This window comes from Zootermopsis nevadensis, unplaced genomic scaffold, assembly GCF_977971745.1.
Source record: "Zootermopsis nevadensis isolate Lab colony 2312 unplaced genomic scaffold, Znev_1.0 Znev_ptg000022l, whole genome shotgun sequence".
Taxonomy (NCBI): domain Eukaryota; kingdom Metazoa; phylum Arthropoda; class Insecta; order Blattodea; family Termopsidae; genus Zootermopsis; species Zootermopsis nevadensis.
Window position 1 is genome coordinate 13,564,177 of NW_028259154.1, and position 18,318 is coordinate 13,582,494.

General features: G+C 39.0%; 1 protein-coding gene and 1 long non-coding RNA gene across 6 annotated transcripts in view; both read right to left on the reverse strand.

Moving 5' to 3' along the window:
• LOC110835907 (limbic system-associated membrane protein) overlaps positions 1–18,318 on the reverse strand; it is an 893,271-nt gene that overhangs the window by 432,761 nt on the left and 442,192 nt on the right. The window lies entirely within an intron of this gene.
• LOC110832694 (uncharacterized) overlaps positions 1–18,318 on the reverse strand; it is a 96,047-nt gene that overhangs the window by 28,982 nt on the left and 48,747 nt on the right. Inside the window, exon 3 of the long non-coding RNA XR_002544015.2 lies at positions 8,631–8,697. This is a non-coding gene — a long non-coding RNA (uncharacterized LOC110832694). The remainder of the gene's footprint in view (positions 1–8,630; positions 8,698–18,318) is intronic.

The following is an 18,318-nucleotide window of genomic DNA, read 5'->3' on the forward strand; positions in this document are numbered from 1 at the left end:
CAGCTCTCTGTATGCAAACTTAATCAACACTCAGTTGCCAGTAGCCATATTCACAGTGTACCATTTAAAATGCAACCCAACATCAAACACGTAATACGAAACAAAAGTTACATCATAAGCATGACCACTCATACGCAACACTCTCTCATCCTCTCACGAGATATCTTTGTCAAGGTCACCCTAGTTCCTAGGCCGCTGTTCACGCCGGATGCGCAAACGTTGTGCAGATGCGAACAATGTTTATTCACGAGCAGAACGTGAGTTCACGATCGAACATCGCTTAGCATCCAAATCGTCTGATGCTGTTCATGTAACATTTAGAAATCCTTATAAGGACGTATACTGTATAAGATGATAATACACCGAATAATACAATTACAATGCAAGTCCTTGTCAATAACTCGTGCCCATCAAACAAGAAAACACTTGAAATTAGGTTCGTATGGATGTACGAATATTGTCACTGACGTGCGTTATACGTGAAGGGGTTTATGCGTTTTAAATGGAACATTCTGTAAAAGCGTGCAATATATGCAAGTGTAGGCCGACCCAGTGATAAGTATTTGTTTAGTTCGTTTATATGACAGCTGAATGTAAAGGTTAGCGAAAGTAATGTTATAAACAGCTGGATTTTGATGGTGCAGAAGTCAAAACGAGAAAGTGAGCATCCCATGGTTTGCGTCGTGAGATTGTGTAAAGATGTGACAGAAAGAGTCTGGACCAAGAATTAAATCGGTAAGAGGCAGAGTACGATGAAGCAGTGCTAACTATACCACGATGAACGTCACAGCCTTTAATCCCTACTGTTTGTCAGAGGACTCGAACAAAATCCACTGTGCATTCGGGTGGAACCATCCGCAGTATAAATAAATGAGAAGTATCTGCATCTGTGCCTTAATTCTACCATTCGTTTGTTATACCGGACAAACTGATTCTTCCAGGACTGGTCATGTGTGCCAGAAGTAAATCATAATTAAATGTAGCAGGGTGTTATATGAAAAGCTGATAAATACTCAGTTGACAAAAAAGGAAAAAAATCCCAGCTATCATGGAACCTAAAATGTCATTACTGAATTTACAGAAGCCAACAAATGGATTACATCACTTACAAACGTAATAAAGTCCACACGCTCTCATGATACGCCTTCCGGATCTATGTTGATCTTATCCCATCTACACCTAGTTCTCGCAGGATATTTCTTCCCTACAAGTTTCCTGACAAAGTTTTCACACATGCTGCATGTAACGCCGATATCATTGTCCTCGTAATATTTCGCTACAAATACAACTTATGAAGGTTTTCATAGAGTCATTTCTTTATAGTTTATCCTTAATTTCTCCCTTTGTCCCCTCAGAACACCCCAAATCCTTTTCCGTTCTCAAACCACCTCAATCTAAGCGTGTGAACTGGTAAAACTGCCCTTAAATGGTTTTCAAATCATTTCGACAGCATTTGCTTAGTACAACTGAGGCAAAGCACGATAAAACTGCGAAATTCGTGTCTCTCATTTTTGACAGGCCTGTAAAAATAAATAAGGCGAATGTTGAGTAATATGAGTGTATGTGCATTTCTTGACTGCAGACAGAAGAGACTTGATGGTCGTGCAGGCTGGTAGCCAGAGGCAGATGTTGCTTGTTGAGGCGTAGCCAATGACCTGACCCCACTCTATTCATGAACATTTTATAACTTCTAAACAGGATCCACCAATTTCAAGACAAACGACTATAGAATGACGTCAACCCGTAACAATACTCCATAAAACAGCAGAAAAGCGTATAATTTAAGTATTACAGCATGGTTTAATTACAATGTTACGGAGTAGGATACTTCCAACAGTTGATCCAAGCGCAGATGTTCAGATATGACAAAGAAAGAAAGGAACATCTTAATAACAAAGCAGACATTTTCAGGAACAAAAGAAAATACAAATAACAATGTCATGAAAAAATTGTGGAAACAAAAGAAGAATTTTTACATAATTTTATGGTTGGTGAAAGATTTTGCATACAGTGATTTTCTCTTCTTAAAGTAACGACAAATGTTTAAAAAATAATCTACAAGATACAACATATGTTAACAGGTGTACCTTCACGGTTCTATTATTAACGTCTCTATTACTGGCGTAGACAGCGCATTTGATTATAGTCTAAGCATGAACATGCAATGTATGGGCTGAAAAATTCCTTTTGTGTGGCTTATTTGCTATTCCCTGAACCGGTATGAGCGGGCGTATAAACGCAGTAATTCACATGTTACAATGAAGTCTTTTTTCTCTCTAGTGATGTTTCCAACATTGACCTGAATAGCTGAAAAGCTGGACACTGACATATGTAATAAGTACTTTGTAAACAGTCGATTTCAGATTTAAGAAAAATTTGCATCAGGAGGCATGGATAGATGAAACTAAAGAGCAAGTAATATATGGATAAAGACTGTAAAGTATGCAGACGATTTAGTAATATTGGCGAAGGAAGAGGAGGAATTACAGAACATGATGGACAAGTTAGTGGAAACAGGTAGAGAGTATGGAATGGAAATCAACATTGAAAAATCAAAGGTAATGAGGATAGCACCGAGAGCAGAACCATTGAACGTTGTAATTGGAAACCAACAGATGGAAAATGTGGAGAATTTCAAGTACCTGGGAAGCTTTATCACGACGGACGCCCTATGCACCAAGGAAGTAAAAGCAAGGATAGCCATGGCCAAGGCAGCTTTCGTCAAGAAGAGGATACTTCTCACTAGCAAGTTGGGCTTGGAGATGAAGAAGAAACTAGTGAAGTGTTACGTATGGAGTGTCGCGCTGTATGGAGCAGAGACTTGGACACTCAGGAAGAAGGAACAGAAATACCTGGAGAGTTTTGAAATGTGGTGTTGGAGAAGAATAGAGAAGATCAGGTGGACGGATCGAGTGACCAACGAAGAAGTATTGAGGAGAGTCAACGAGCAAAGAAGCATTCTGCAGGCGATTACACGAAGGAAAGCTAACTGGCTGGGACATATTATGAGAAGGAATGGATTAATGAGTGATATCATCGAAGGCCAGGTTGAAGGAAAGAGAGGACTAGGAAGAAGATTGATACAGCTAACCGACGACCTTAAACAAGGAAAGAAGATGACGTTCCAGGAATTAAAGCGAGAAGCCGAGAATAGGGACAACTGGAGAGCTCTTTTTGGGCAGAGCAATGGACCTGTCGTAAGACAGAACACTTAATAATAATAATAATAATAATATTATATGGATGTTAATTAAGGGAGAATGGGAGGGGGGGAAGAAATCCAGAAGCAGGGTGAGAAAAGAGAACACACGACGGCGGAGAAAGAAAAATGGAAATAGTGAGAAAACAAGAGGACAAAAAACGGCCAGATAAAATATTTAAGAAATAGTAAAATGGCAGGTGTAAATAACGGACTTCGTTATTACCACGGATTCGCGAACTAAGATCTTCGTGGTTTTAATGTTTGGCACTGGATGTGTATTGCGACCAGATGAACCGTTTTGGCTATTCTGACGATTTCGTCGGTTTCCTCGGCTTTTGCGGACAAGTGCCGGCATAGTGCGTTAAGTTAGGAAACAACCGCTTCCTTCCAAGTCATTAATTAACCTATCATTCGAAGCTACTCTATAATCGGAGCTATTACTGACAGCGTCGTTAAGAATATATAAATAAATAAAGTCTACATAAAATGCATGTTTGTTTCCACAGTTCTAAGGTCTATGAGGCTTATGAAGTACGAAACGAAAAATTGTTCATCTTGGGAGCGATAAACTGCTAAACTATTTTTTATTATAAAGTGAAGCTGTCCTGCTACACGCCATGGAGGCGTTAGCGGGGAGCGGTGTATAACTCCTACTAATTCTTTCCCCCGGTACTACATGAGAGTAAGCGGTCAGCAACGCTTTACTATCGGGGAAAGAAATCCCGGTCGGTACCCAATGGATAGGAGGCTAGGTGAAATCCACAACCAGTCGGGGCACAGAGGCTTAAAAATCCTTGTCTCTGTAGGAGACCGAACGTCGGTCGCCCAGTTCGTAGTCAGACACAAAATTGTTCTGACTGAGCCTACCCGGCGGCTCATTCCTTTACCTGTAGATCATATAAATGCCTACCGGAATTCGATAATAGATTAAACTGAAATTAGTGTAAGTGGAAAGCTTTGCGGGAGATAAGGCACAAATTTTTGAACAAGATTTTCACAGCCCACTTACATATCAATTCACTCTGTTCAGACACTGCCCAAGTAAGAATTAGCCATAAAAATTACACTTAGAAACGATCACGTGAAAATCTCATTCTTTCATTCAACATGTTCTTAATCCTAAACAACCAACAGTTGTATAAGATTTCCAAGACATGGTACCATACTTCATGCAAATGATTCCTCACAGTTCCTCGCAAATCCCGTCTAATGTATAGATTAAGCTCTTTTGCTATCTCTCTTCATCGCATCCACCCCTCAAAAAAAAAACATAAGTTTAAGATGGAGACGAGTGGAGCTTCTAAGGATAATATATAAAGGTATAGAAGAAGGGTGGAATATTTTTTTAAATCTTATTCCTGCTTGCTTTCAAACATTGCGAACTAATTCCAAGCTTCGTTTTAAATCTCTTATCCCTTCTTTTGCTTCATCCTCTTGTGGTGTTCGCATTATTTCATCTCCTCCTCCTGCACATCCACGCCCGTGGTTTTCCTTCATAGATTCCTTCTAAAACAGGCCACGCAATTTCGTCTGTAGGATTATAACATTCATCCCTTTGGATTAATAAATATTCCCTAGCACGACTGTGAAGTGAAGATGGGGAACGGGCGGTCCATATAGAGAGATCGTTTCACAGGGGGGAGTTAAATCCCTCCCGCTGCTTCTAATTCCACTCCCTTGTTCTTATTCCATCCCTTGTTCACGGTAGACATCACTAGATGTTGTATTGTACAGAAATACGGTGCAGGAAATTGCCAACATTTCATTTTACCTTTGACGAAGTTGGTAAATCCAAATAAATTAAGAGAAATGTGTGTGGAACTGAAACCAATACGGTTCTTTAGAAAGGAATAAAATGCCAAGAAATTATTGTGTATGAGATTTATAAACAGTTTCAACAGTTACATACCTAATCCATTTTAAATTCGAAATTAATTGCCACAACATTCACTCCAAGCTTCAAGCACCTCCACTTCGTTTATAGAAACCCGTTCGCTAAGCGCCAATTAATTCTTAATTCGTAGTTTATTTAACAACGCCTTTTCAACTGTAGAGACCACGTAGCATCGTGAGGAACCCGGAACGTTTGTATATAAAAATAAACATCCACCTATTTCAAGACAATAATTAGAGATGTGGTCTCATCAGATATATACATATACATACACGCTTAACATAAAATGTGTTTCCCCGTTTCGTTAAAAACCTGTCTGTCGGTGGCTGCCAGAGAGTCATATAAAGTATAATACATAAAACCATTTATGTTCACTGTTACTTCGTTTGTGAGCAACAGTATGGCTCGTAGTTTAATGTATAAACTGATCTAGTTAATATTCACGATTCTTGCTACTAGGCGAGGCCACAGTGGTTAATAATAGGAAAGACATTTAATGATACATCCTATACTTTATAAACCCTGAACGTATTAATACGTAAGAATAACTATGTGCTTGTATTTTGCAGCTCTGTCAAATTTAGTATGACAGTTGAGAATTTGGTGTGTCCTATTACTGATTTTATTTTAGCAGATAGAAACATAATCTAATGCAGAAATCCTTAAAAGAAACAATAAGATGTACGAGTGTGACACAGCAAATAAAACCTTCACTGCTTTAAATATAGCCGAATCTAGTGTGTTTAGGTTCGAAGTACACTATGTTCCGCAAACAGTAACAGAGAAGTTGACCTGTAACCTCCAGCACTGACAGGTGGTATTAATGAGTGCATGACCTATTTCAAAGTGCTGGACACAAAATGTTAAGATTAAACTTACAAAAATTGGAAAATACTCTAAGAACTAAACAAACAATACTGGTTAAAGAGAAACAAGGTGTTCAGAAAATTAATTTGAATAGTAATTGCTGCTTTAAGATGCTCAGTTTTTGGAAACCCTCAGTTTTAACAAGTGTCGTAAATTTTAACTTTAACTTTTATATTAAACCAACATTAAATCATACGTGAAAATCAAGTTGTCTCTGTGTTTAACTACGAAATAATTTAGACGTTTTGGGAGTGGTTCCATGGCTCCACGCATCTTTCATCTCTTAAGTCACAGGTGTGTGATAATCTGTACACCCCAGCGGCTTCAAATTGTGCGCTTATTGTGTAGACAAAATCCATATCTGTCCTTGACATTCTTGTGAAATGAAATATCATTATTCATGCTAGAAATCGATACACGGTCGTTCAGAGCATAACCAGTCAGTTAAGCAGCATGGACAACCATTTGTATCAATAAATAAGTTTTCAGAGATTACTACGTAAATACGTAAAATATACAATATCGTCAGATAAGGGGACTGTCCCGTGACAGAGCATGAAAAATCACGTATAACATTCCTACTGGGGCCATGTAAATTGCCAATAATACCTTCCTTTGGGTGGCTTGTAAGAATTCTCACGTACAATTTCCAGTACAGAGAGACACAGAACGTGGGACATAGTCCGATACGCACAAACTTTCTCAGTTTGTACATGAAATTACTGTGTGTTAAACCGTTTCTAATTTTCCAGCACCCTTGGAGGTGACCGGTGATTGTAATTTGTCTGTTTTATAGACACATTTAAAACACGATTTGATTTGTTTGAAATATGCATATAGGCCTATGTATGTGGAAGGCTTTTGCGGTTTGGCTTCATTGTTTAAAAGCAAATACTAGTTGAACAGCGACCGTCATTTATCTGTTCATATGCATACTCTAAAATGAAACTCTGTTTGAAATAGGTACTGTACATAAACGTCTGTCGGGAAGCTTCCGCACTCGTGGCTGACAGAAAGCAAATACGTTTCATATGGTTTAATTTATAAATGAAGTGGAAGGCAAACATACAAAACATTATTATAACAATTATAAGAAAACATTTATAACGACATAAAGAACGTGTTCCAGTTAATGTAAGAAAATGTTTCTGTCGCCTTCGTGTCTTCAGTAATAAAACAACGCGTACATTTCTGTGGTGTGTTTGATCAAATTACACGATACATTATTTTCCCATAGCCTGTGCGTCCAGATCGGTTCTGGGGACCACCCAGCCTCTGTCCAATAGGTACCGGGGTCATTTCCCGGGGGTAAAGTGCGGCAGGTGCGTGATAATGGCCACTCACCCCCATCTAATTCCGAGGTTAACAATGAATAGGAGTTCTACATCTCCCCCTCGCCCAAGCGCCAACATGGCCTGTAGTGGGAGAGCTCCACACGAAACATTATATAAGGCTTATTATTTTTTAGCATAAAACGTGTTTAATACTGTTATGTGGTTTGTGTATGTGAATGGAATTAGGACGATATTAATGGACCTGCTGTAGCGTCGCGACGAGCCTAAGATTGGTCACGTGATTTATTACCCGTTTCTACTACCGACTACGACGTCGACCAAGATGAACGATGACAAAGAATGAAATCTTGAGCGTGATATGAGACCTGCGAATATTAAAGTGAAAAAGGAAACTTGACACTGGACACGTGAGCCACGTGTAGTGACACCAAATGACACACCTAACACGCGTCAAAAATATTAAATTGGTAAAGGGGTGTGGAAAGTATCCGCAAAACCATATTTTCCTTCTGCGCTCAAGAGGAGGAAAAATTCCAGTCCCTTCTGTGACTCATTACAGACCGGACGAGAGGAGTTCGATGCCCGATAGGAATTTGTACCTTCTGCACTAAGGCTCTTATCGTATACTCCCGGGACTCCTTACCAGAAATAAGCCTGACTACTAACTTTCACCACTTTCACCTAGTTCCCGTACTTATGATGCGTGCAGCTTGGCCTTCAAATAACTTAACAGGTTCACTTCTTAGTGACGCGGGGTTTAATTAGAACTTTTATTTTCCAGTATTGCAAATATTTAACAAAATACGAAGAAATCTCTGTATCATAGATCTGTAATGCAATTAGCAACAATATACTTGAAACTTCAAAAAATAAACTTGGTACTGCATAGGCCTATCAAATTATCTGGAAAATACGTTTTCCGACTCCACTCGTCTCAAATCGTAGAAATATACAGAATTGCATAACTGAAGTGCGTGAATTGCACCTGAACAATATTTTCAGCAAATATGAGTAAAGGTTGGTGTCACGCCGAAGAAGAACAAGTATCAAATCAATAATACAGGATTTAAAGTGTGTGGCCTATGTCATGCGGTAAGAAACCACGGTGTATCCGCTTGAACTATGGCACGGCCTAAAAGGAGCCAACATACGTGTTTATAAGTTTATTTAGGACATTCAAAAAACAAACAAACCCTTAAAATGAACAAAACTGAAAGGTAAAATGTTCCACAACCATATCGAATAAACGAACATTACATTCCTTATAGCCTATTTTAATAATCACATGGTGCGGCTACATGACCACTGAATTAATGTTTTAACATGAGAGATAAGTTTCAAATAAGAGGTAAGTAAAAGAACACTTAGATACCTTGAGAATAATATTCATGGTCGCACAACACACCATTCAAAACAGACGTGGCATCGAAGGAACGTACCTGCAACAAAAATAAAGTGAGCTTTCGCTTAATGCATTAATATTCTGTCCGTAAATTTTAATCGAATAAAATATGCACCAAAACGTTATAAAGAGAAAAGGAGAGTAATAGAGAAAAATATCGAACGAAAAAAGGCAGAAAATAAAAGTATGAAAGGGAGAAAGAGAGAAAGAGAGAAAGAGACGATAACCGGCGCGTACTTCTGGGCTTAACTACTGTGAAATCCGAAATCGTTTGGAGGCGGAGAAGTTACAAGAAACAACAAATCATGTTATATGGCCTATTAGCAGTGCTGGTTGAACAAAGAGTGTCTACCTCTACCTGTAACACAGAACTTTAACGAGCTGCAGTCAGAAGACTGACAGAGACTAACAGGAGTAAAGAAAAGGTCAGAGTTGTCACACAGCGAGAACTGTTACTAACATTAAACACAAAAACTAAGGATAAATTTCAGCTTGGCGTTTGTATAAAAAGTGGGTGATAGTTTACTATGAAGCATAGCACACGCTTCTAACATTTGCTACTGAAAATGAGGTGGCTGTAACATTATACCTTTTCTCCACTTTGTGGTATCACAGGGGGTCTTCATAAATGTGTCCTACGGTTCACCTTCCCTGACAAGTTCATTTTGGTGCTTTGAATACTTATTTTGATTACCTTTTCATACAATGAAAGCGTCTGAACTCTATCAGTGTATTCAAACAAAACTGTTCATGTGATACTAAATGTAGCTCACCCGGGGAATTATAAAACAAAGTTACCAAAGACTAAATCCATTGGACAATCTACATTCAAACACAGAGAGTTAACAATTGTCCAAGAAATTCACTTTATTTGTTGGATTTTCACAACTTATTTTTCCTAAATACACTTTAATATTATCCACCCATTTACCTTTAGGTTTCCCGAAATAATCTTTACCTTTAGTTATTCCAACCACCATTTGATTAAGTATTTTCATGTCACTGTCAGGCCTTTCTTCGCGATTTATCACTTTGTTCTCATATATGCTCAATGATTGTAATGTGAATGAACAAATTTTACCTCATGAAACAACACGCATATTTTTAATTTTATTTAACTGTCTAAATGTCTGGTCGTAGAACACGAAGTTTCAAAATCGCCAACAACAAAGCCCGACAACAGGCACTATTCTCGTAGTAATAGACCACGTTTCATAACTGCACAAAACAAGAAGCAAACTTCTTTCCCTCTCTTCATAAATCTTTAACATCTATTGAAGTGGCCATTTCAGAATTTTTATCAACTCAGAATTTCAACGCACGCATTTATCTCATATCTTGTGTTGTTATTTTTACTTGATACACATTTTCAAATGGTTCACTGCATTTGGTTATATGACAACTTTACAATCCATAATTTTGGTTTTGTGCCATGTTCTTACTTTCATCTACACTTGAAGCTAAATCAATTTAATTGCTAGCTTGTGGGAGAATTTCAAATAAAAGTTGCGTGTATTTTAATATTTCTTACCACCGACATAGCACAGAAATATAAAATACTGTAAATTTTATATCATATATAATATTTCCCATTTAACGCCTTACCAAATTCGTTATGAATTTATTTCCAATTGTCATTCGCTTTTGCTTTTATAACTCTACCGCTGCTAATATCATGAGCCGGGATAGCTCAGTCAGTATAGTGACTAGTTACGGGATGGACGACGGGGGCAGAAGATTTTTCCTCTAGCCTCTGCGTCCAGACCGGCTCCGGGGCCTACCCAGCCTCCTCTACAATGGGTACCGGGGTCCTTTCCCGGGGGTAAAGCCGGCCGGGGCGTGATGCTGACCACTCACCCCCATCTAGTGCCGAGGTCAAGGAAGAGAGGAGCTATACCTCCACCCACCCCAAACGCCTACATGGCGTATAGTGGGACAAACTTTACTTTTACCGCTGCTAGTATCACGAAGTAGATTGACACGTGAAGGAAAATAGTGTCATAACTTCCTTAAAAGTAATTTTTTTGTATCGAATTGTGTCAATATTCATTCTCTGTGCTGGTCATACATAACATTGTCCTATACAAAGAGAGATCTTGCCACATTCAATGAGCCTACTGGATTATTGAAGGGGACATGCATGTTACCATTCGGAAAGCTGCACGTGTAACAGAGACACCTCACTAAATAAGTCACGTGTCAATGTTTATATACTTCGGAGGCATGAACTCTGCCCTGAATATTATATGCTCAGGTGTGCTTAATAACTTGGAGGCAGTGAATTGCAGAGAAGGTGACCCGGAAGAAAACTTCCAAGAAATAAAACTTCTTCAGAGAGCCTCCACCTACAGGTTGAGAGACCAGCATAAAACATTACTGGGACGGAGGAACTACCACAGTTTATGTATTTTCTTCCTCTTTTCCGTTACATCTTCTACTTCCGGTGTTCACAGAAAAACTAAATTGACAAGCAGTATCAAGAAAATGAAGATATCTACTTTGTAAGGTGATAGGCATACACAGAAAGAAATATGGATAAAGGAAAAGGAGAAAGGGGAAGTGAGAAAAGAAAGATTGACAGCGGAAAGACGGGTTAAGTGTTTTTGACAGAACAACAGAAAGATTTAGAATGAAAAGGAGTTCAAATGTATAAAATAAACAAACAGTTACAGGTCAGAGGTTCCGTTACCAGATTTTATTATGTTATTTACGAAGACATGTCAAAATGTGAAGGCAATTTTAGTTTACCTCCAGAGTGACGTTGGCAGCACTGAAAAAATGGTGGATACAAAGACTACACTCCTTCCTTCCCAAAGCCGGGACAGCTCAGTCAGAAAAGTTGTGACCCCAAACACTGGACGACAGTTTTCGATTTCCGACAGTGCAGAATATCTCTTTTCGCCACAACGTCCAGACCTCTTACAGGGTTCATCCAGCATCCTATTCAACGGGCACTGTGGTTTTTGTCTCGAGGATAAAGCGATGAAGCTAACCACTTACCTTCATCTACTGACGAGATTAAGAATTCATGGAGTTGAATCTGCATTTCACCTTATGTCTGCATGGCGTGGTGCTTAGTCCACTATGCAGTGACAACAGTGTACCATGTTTTAACATTGGTACTCCAAAGAATGTAATACGAAACAACTCTCTGTGATCCTTCATTCTACTGGTTATCTATCTCATTCAATACTTCTTTTTTTCATTCTTGCCTTCCTCTGTGTAAGCTTCATTCCGTATAGCAACACTTGTAGTTAATTAAGACACCTAAGCGTCCCTTACGCTTTGGTGAACTCATTCAGAAACTAAGAAAATAAGATTATAGTGAAGTTTTCTGTCTACTGGGTAGTTGCTCTGTGTAATCTGGTCGATGTTTGCCTCCGTCATCAGGGCGATGAATTGCCCTGATGACGGAGGCAGTATGACCTCAGAAACGTTGGTAAACATGACCAGACTACACAGCGCAACAACCCAGAAGACAGAAATCTTCATACTAAGAATCGCCCTGATGATGGAGGCAGTATGACCTCTGAAACGTTGGTAAACATCGACCAGACTACACAGCGCAACAACCCAGAAGACAGACATCTTCATACTAAGAATCGCCCTGATGACGGAGGCAGTATGACCTCTGAAACGTTGGTAAACATCGACCAGACTACACAGCGCAACAACCCAGAAGACAGAAATCTTCATACTAAGAATCGCCCTGATGACGGAGGCAGTATGACCTCTGAAACGTTGGTAAACATCGACCAGACTACACAGCGCAACAACCCAGAAGACAGAAATCTTCATATTCACCGCTGTGAAAACCTCAAATCTTACAAGGTTATAGTGACAAACTATTTTACAGGAAACATTTATTTACCTTACACGGGCATGTGTGGCCGGTTACAGAATAATCCAAAAGTTTATTAATGTTACAGTTCTATATTTCCACAATGCTCTGTTAACTCACCACGGATGCGTCGTGGTGGTGGTGATGTGACGATATGCATGACTCTCTAGTTAATTACAGGTCACAAGTTTAGAGGCCGTTAAATTGTTGGTGGTCTAATAAGAACGATGACCCGTGAGAGATAATTTTATTGCACACTTTAGAACGAAAAACGTGAACTGAGATAAATCTTAACGTCTTCTGTAGTATCAAAAAAACTAAAAATTGCAGCATTACAATGTCGCTTTAGAGCCAGTCGGGCACTATTACTTCTGTCACAGAAACAAAATAGCTTCGAAATTGCTATATGTGGCACATACTTCAATATAAATTAAACTGATGTAAAAATTTATAACTTAATAATTTTCGTAATTATTGTTCTATTTCTGTCCATAATCTCCACTGCTACAGGTTCAGAAGACTGGACTTTAAATTATTAAAACATAAAACATAAATTTCACAGTGCAGCCATGTCTATAATTGTTAACGCATACAAATGTGTCACACAAAATTTTGTGTGTAATTATTACACAATTCCACAGGAAATTTCACGAGAGTAGCCCGATGTTTCATTACTGATTACGGCATTAAGGGAAGGGCACAGATTGAGGGAACTGGAAATGAGCTGACGAGAAAAATATTTGAACCTAGCAGGAAGGACGCAAAAGGAAACTGAAGAAAACTGCATGATGAGGAGATTTATAATTCTTATTCTTCACCAAGTATAATAGTAATTAAATTAATGGTGAATGTAATAGGCATTGCAGGTAGCAAGCATGGGAGAAAATCTCATCGGAACATACGAAGGCAAGAGAAAATAAAGAAAAATAACTTGCAGCCTGGAGGATAATATTACAATGTATCTTACATAAATATGTTGTGAGGGTGTGGATTTGATTCATTCTACTTAGAACAGGGTCCAGTGGGGAATATTGTGAATATGGTAAAGCATAAAAGGCAGATAATTTCTGTATCATCTTGATTAACGAAGTACGTTAGTTAGTTAGCTAGCTAGCTAGCTAACTAACTAGCGTTAGTGGCATGATGCCCTTACCAAGTGTCATGATACTTAGTCAATTGGTTTTAAAGTTATTAGAGAATACAGAAAAAAAGTCACCATAAGCTCGTCTTATAATAAATGGCAGTTAATAGAAACACATTAGGTCTAGGAATTCCATCCGTTAATATCAATATATAGACACAAAGATTTCAGTCACCTTGCTGACGCTTCGACGCGAGTTTCGTAACCTGCTGCCTCTATGTGACAGAAAAAGGAATTACAAAAGGCTCCGTTATAGGAAGAACTTCATGACATTCACTGTACTTCCCAGCGAGCAAATGATATGCCACTTTCCCTTATCTGCAACAAGGCAATCCTTTACAACTTCCTTGCTCAAGAAAATTACAACGCTACGGTAAACGTTGTTGCAGGGGTTATAGAAAACTCAAAAGAGAAGAAAGTCTCTTACAAGCATCTCACTCACTTTACATTTTAGATACATTTCGTGCAAAAATACGGCATGTCCCATAAACGTTATCCTTCCCCAATGACTTAAAATGATCGTACTATTACTTATTTCATTATTTATAGACAATACTTCAAATACAATCGATATTATTTATTAAAAATGAATAAGCCATGGATATACTCACTTCCTTACATCTACATTTCACAGTAAAACGTGTATATCTGGTAAGACGCTTAATACAAAGTCTTTTCTAGCTTAGTACCGACATCACGAACGAGAGTATGGAAACCTAGCCACAGTAGCATAAGAATTATACCTAGAATAGTGCTTTCAGAAGTTAACTGAAATACTTTCAAATATTTATTTTAAGTTCTGATATATTTAATACAATGAATGCCGCGAATAGCCCTGTCAACTAACCAGTGAATTACAACAAGAGGCCAGATTCTAAACACTGTATTAATTAATAAAATCTTCTCGGGCAATCAGCTGCGTCAACTGGTTATCGTAGTAACCAGTTGACGCGGCTGATTGCCCGAGAAGATTTTATTGATTCTACTCGCCGCGAAAGTCTCAAATCCTATAACTGTATTAATTATTTCACTGTAGCATGCTTTGGCGAGGTGAGAAATGGAACACAAATTGTAATAAAATCTCGATGGCAAACGATACTTGCGAGACAATGGCGTACATCGGAGAATAGTATTAATATGAATCGTAAAAAAACAGGGTATGAGGATGTGACAGAGAGCCGCCAAGTGTTTCGAATTTGGTCCAATGGATGGCTGTGTTAACACGGCAATACAATCTTCAATTTAAAAAATAAAATAAATTGGGAGATTTTTTGACTACAAGAGTGACTATCAGCTTCTGAAGAAGGCCTCTTTTCAGTGAGTTAGTTAAACATTCTGACTCCTGAATTATAAAAGTGTCGCCTCAATCCGTATCTACAGAATTTCATAAAATATTCTGTGGATATCGAATAAAGATTCGATGCAACAGGTCGGGACGCTCATTGTCTTGATAAAAGGCTCGACATTTCAATGGCTCAATCTATCGCAACAGCAGGCTTTGTCGGTGTCATTTAACCCTGTTTATGATAGAATGTGGGCCAAGAGGGAGGAATGCTAGTATGAAATACTTTGCGCATGCGCCGCACGGTGTCACAGTTGAAAATAATTTGTATCCGTGCGAACAATACGAGCAGTGCGCATATCTAACAATGGTGCGATCATCGTCGCGCACAATGTTTCTTGGCCGGTTTGTATCTGAATTACCGCTTCGCTGCATAAAACAGGACGTAACAAGCCGATTCAAAATCACTACCATGAAGTGCGGAGGCTAAAAAATAGTAAAAAATAAAGTAAAGTTTGTCCCGCTATGCGCCATGTAGGCGCTTGGGGTGAGAGGAGGTATAGCTCCTCCCTTCCTTGACCTCGGCACTAGATGGGGGTGAGTGGTCAGCATCACGCCCCGGCCGGATTTACCCCCGGGAAAGGACCCCGGTACCCATTGTAGAGGAGGCTGGGTGGGCCCCAGAGCCGGTCTGGACGCAGAGGCTAGAGCAAAAATCCTCTGCCTTCGTCGGGGATCGAACCCCGGTCGTCCAGCCCGTAGCTAACCACTATACTGACTGAGCTATCCCGGCTCATAGGCTGAGTAATAGTACTCTGATAATATACAGGATGATTCAAAAGATTAGGTTCAAACTGAAGGAGCGTATAGAGAGACTCAGAACAATTTTCAAATAGGAATCCATGACCTCCAAAGTTATCCTGAGTCAGTCGAGGTCATTGAAGGTAGGGAAGTCTGATAACATACCGCCGAAATAATCGTACTTTCCTATTCTCCTACTAGCTCAAATTTTTTTATCAATGTACAAGGATTACGTTAGCAATCTTACAAACCAAATGTACAACAGGTGTTCAAAGTGGCGTCCTCCACATTCAATGCAGGCATTGCATCGGCGAACGAAACTCTGGCGCAACCTTTCAAATACCCCAGGAGTCTCACGGACCACGTCAGATGCAGCAAGTATTATGACCAAAAGCTGTTAAGCTAGTAGGAGAATAGCAAAGTACGATTATTTCAGCGGTATGTTATCAGACTTCCCTACCTTCAAAGACCTCGACTGACTCAGGCTAACTTCGGAGGACATGGATTCCTATTCGAAAATTGTTCTCTCCGAGTCCCCCTATACGCTCCTTCAGTTTGGCCCTAACCTTTTGAATCACCCTGTGTATAGGCTACCAGCTCAAAATATTACCCATTATGTGGAGCTCGTCAAAACAACAGTGAAAAGTAGCAGGGAGATATTAACTATCATGGGACGTTGGGCGAAGATATACGGGCGTAAAAGAACGGACAGAAAAAGAGACACAGATCACATAAATTCTCCCATAGCCTAACGATCTTGAATAAATGTCAAAAATTTTTAGAATCACACATAGAAAATTTGTTGATATCTGTACTACAATGGAAATTTCCTTGAAGATTTATTTGTAACCCAGTTCGAAAGTTAGAAACACGATAAATAGGTTACGCTTCTAAGGCAATTTTCAATGAAAATGGGTCAAAACACATTTGAAATGTTGCAAAGTATTCACAGCGAACCTGAAACGCTCCTCCGTCGTCCTATTCCTCTTTAACGTCTTTAATCGCATATAGTGCCCAAAGAGGAGCCGTCCCAATATTCACAAGCGATGTCGTTCGTAGTCCTACCCTTCTCCCCTCTTCTCAAACCCCTTATAACCATCAAGCATCGCCGGGTTTCTGTATACTTAGGAAAGGCACACAAAAGAAAATTCAAAGCTTCTATCATCAAAAAGTTTTGGAAGGAAAACGTAAGCTTGGAGCCAGCAGTCAGCGAGGACCTCAAGTACAAACAGAATGACATCTTTGAAAGGAAGAGTTTGATAGCAGACAGAATGGTCGGGGGTTGAACAAGTCGGATGGGGTGAGTGTAAGCAGCTTCCATGACTGATCCTAAATTCTGACGGTATAAAAACGAGGCGACAGGATCCAATTTCCATCTTCCCAGTCTTTATTATAGATTTCTCCAGTTATGTAGGCCCAGGGAAAGGACATCTTCTGAAATTAATTACACTAAAACAAACTTTTCAAGTATAGAGAAGGGAGTAGAGGGTAGTGGAAGGGGACCGAGAGAAAACTTTTCATGGGATAATATTTGGTAACAAAACATTAACTCCGCTCCACACGGATGCAAGAGAATCCCATATCACTTTTCTCTCTTACAGCAGAGACTGAAATAGGCATGGGGCCTAAATATGCCTTGCGAGAAATATCTTCACAGCTGTTATGAACTTAATGCAAATAAAGTCCTGCAGTAAACTTGAGATGCCCCTTAAACAATACGAAATTTGTTCTCGGTTAAAAGTGGAGCAGTGTGACAGAATCTGATCACGGAATTATATCGCATCTGTTTTGGAACCAAGCATGTAAACACGTCTGTTTAACAACATAACTGTAAGGCTAGGAGCATTTACCACTGAAAATTCATAAAGCCACACAGCATTATCAAATTCAAGCTATTTACAAAGCAAAAAGTTAAAGTAAACAGTGTCAAAAGAGCAAAGACACGAAAAAGAGGAATAGAAGAAAAAAGGAAACATAATAGAGTAGAGAAAGGGAAAAAGAGACATAACGGAAAAACAAAAGTGTCACAAATTATTAACTAACACACTAATCAACGAAATAAAAGACAGTAACACCAAAGATATTCAATAAATACCCAGCATACCCAAATATTACAGTGTGCATAGGAGGCACTACCACGAGTCAGATGAATTCAGTCCACTTACTTACATTCTACTTCTCTGCGATACATTTTAATATTATCATCGGTCGTTCAAGTGATCTCTTCCCCCCGTGTTCTCCAAGCAAAACTCTGCAAACACTTCTCAAATATCTCATGTGGGCTTCGCAAATAAATTAAGTTTCATAAATTACATTAATAACTGATCCACTGAGAAACTATAGTCTGTTCAAGGAAGATAATAGAGAATGGTAAGTTGCTTTGTGTCTTATATTGCAGATGTAGTTTTAAATGAAAAAACTGATTGGATAACCACGAAGAGATCACCTTTAGAAAAATATGTCAAATTTAAGAACAGACTGATTCTCAGAGACACAGAAACATGTCATTTCAAAGTGAATGCAAAGACAACGCGTTTTAAACAGTATCAGTAATACTCGTCATACTGGTGGTGATGACGTACATTTGTTGTTG